Source organism: Penaeus vannamei, chromosome 16, assembly GCF_042767895.1.
Source record: "Penaeus vannamei isolate JL-2024 chromosome 16, ASM4276789v1, whole genome shotgun sequence".
NCBI classification, from domain to species: domain Eukaryota; kingdom Metazoa; phylum Arthropoda; class Malacostraca; order Decapoda; family Penaeidae; genus Penaeus; species Penaeus vannamei.
In genome coordinates this window covers 13,031,610-13,034,425 of record NC_091564.1, presented here as the reverse complement: position 1 = coordinate 13,034,425, position 2,816 = coordinate 13,031,610, and positions in this window count along the sequence as shown.

Sequence of the window (2,816 nt, the reverse complement as noted above, 5' to 3'; positions counted from 1 at the left end):
TGTATATGTAGGTATGTATATATATGTATATGTATGTATACATATGTATGTGTGTGAATGTTTGGAAGTGTGTGTCTATGCTTGGTGCGTTGGGTGTATTTGTGTTTTTGTGTTTACGTATGTATGTCTCCGCAAGTATAATGTATGAGCGTGCATATGCCTTTGTGTGCGTATACTCAATCATATATGTTTAGAACGTGGACACCAGTGTACACAAATCCATCTTTGTTTACACATAAGCGTGTTTACGGGCGTGGGTGCGTGTGTTTGTACGTGCATGCCTGCGCTCTCGTGCATGCGTTCTTGCACTTACGTTCAAAAAAAAAAAAATCTGTTCAAATTAGCTTGCATGACTATACTTGTTGTCTTGAAGAACATGATGAACGTGCTCCGGCGCTGAACAGAACATAATAAGAACATTCACCAAGCCAGTGATGTTCCCTTACAAGAAATCATGGTCTTATCACGCTCGGCCAATTATGATAAATAGATGATAGGGAATTCATCATGTGAGACAGCTTACTCATAGATCAAGCTTTGATTAATGAGATGCCGGATTTTAATTTTGTTTTTTTTTCCAACTTTTTTTGTTGTTGTTGTTTTTCTTCATTTCTTTAACAATTATATGGCGATGAAATTAATATATGAACGAAGAAAGATACTCCACTTAGTCGTAATAATTCATATGATAAAGATTGAAATAGGAAAGTAGTGTTCATAAAACAATCAGAATCTACTTTCGGATATGATGAAGAAAATTAAGCAATAAGAATAAAGTCAAAGAGCATATTCATAAATATCAATACCGATAATCATAGGAATATATAATGGCATTGATGATAATATAAAAAACATAATACATATAATGTTAATGATGACAAAGATAGTAACAATAATGATAATAATAAAAATAATTATAATGATGATGATAATGATAATAATAATCATCATGATAACAATGATAATAGAAATGATAATGATGATGATAACAATAATAATGATAATGGTAATAATAATTATAATAATAGTATTATTAATGATAATGATAATGATAACGATAGTGATAATAATATTAATCATAATATTAATCATCCTCGTACTACTACAACAACAAATAATGATAATGATAATGATGATGATAATAATAGTAATTTACGATAAGAGTAATGATAGGAGTAACAATGATAATACTAATAATTATGATAAGAATGATGAAAAAATATAATAATAACATTAATACCAATAAAAGTAATAATCAAAATAACATTAATTAAAAAAAAATACCTATAATAACGAAAATAATATTTATGATATATACAATAATAATGATGATATAATGGTAATAATAGCGATAATAATGATGATAATGATAATAATGATAATAATAATAATAAAAATAATAACAATGATAATAATGACAATGATAATAATAATAATAGTTATAATAATAATAATAATAATAATAATAATAATAATAATAATAATAATAATAAAAATAACAATAATGATAATGATAATAGAATATATAATAATAGTAATATTAATGGTAACGATAATAATGTGTGTCATGATAACAATAACAATGATGATGATAATAAAGGTAATAATAACAGTGATAAAATTAACAGTAGTAATTAACAGTAATAATGGTAATGATAATAATGATGATAATAATAACACTAATAAAAACAACAATAGTAATAATAATAATGGTAATAATAATAATAATAATAATAATGATAATAATAACAACAATGATAATAATAATAATAATAATAATAAAACAGTAGAAATGATAATGATAATAATAATAATATTATTATTAATAATAATAATGATAATAATAAAAGTGATTATAATGATAATAATAATAATGATGATAATGATAATAACAATAATAACAATAATGATAATGATAATTTTAATGATATTGATGATTATGCGATTAAAAATAGGAATAACAATAGTGATAATGATAATTATAATAATAATGATGATAACACAGTGGTAATAAAATTGATACTAATGATAATTATAATCAAAGTAATAATAGTATTTTTGATAGTTAGAAAATAACGATAATAATAATAATGAATATGATAATGACAAAAATAATGATAACGATAATAATAATAGTTATAAAAGTGATAATAACTATAAAAGCTATGATACAAATCATAATAGTGATAACAACTAGAAAAAAATAATAATGTAATAATAATAATGATAATAACCATAATAATAATAATAATAATAATAATAATAATAATAGTGATGATAATAATAATAATAATAATAATAATAATAATAATAATAATAATAATAATAATAATAATAATAATAATAATAATAATAATAATAATAATAATAATGATAATAATGATAATAATTATAACAATAACAGAAATAATAATGAGTAATGATAATGAAAGTAGCAATAGTAATGCTAAGGATAAGATAGTAATATTGATAATAACAATGACAATGAAAACAATAAGAATAATAGTCATGATAATAATAACAATAACAACAACAACAACAACAACAACAATAATAATGATGATACCAATAATAATGATAATACTAATAATAAAAATAAAGATAATAATAATAAATAATAATAATAACAACAATAATAATAATAATGATAATGATAATAATTATAACAAAAATATGAATAGAAATAAAAATGAAAATAATAATGATAATAATAATAAAAACAATAATAATAATAATAGTAATAATAATAATAATGATAATAATAATAATGATAATAATAGTAATGATAATAATAATAATAATAATAATAATAATAA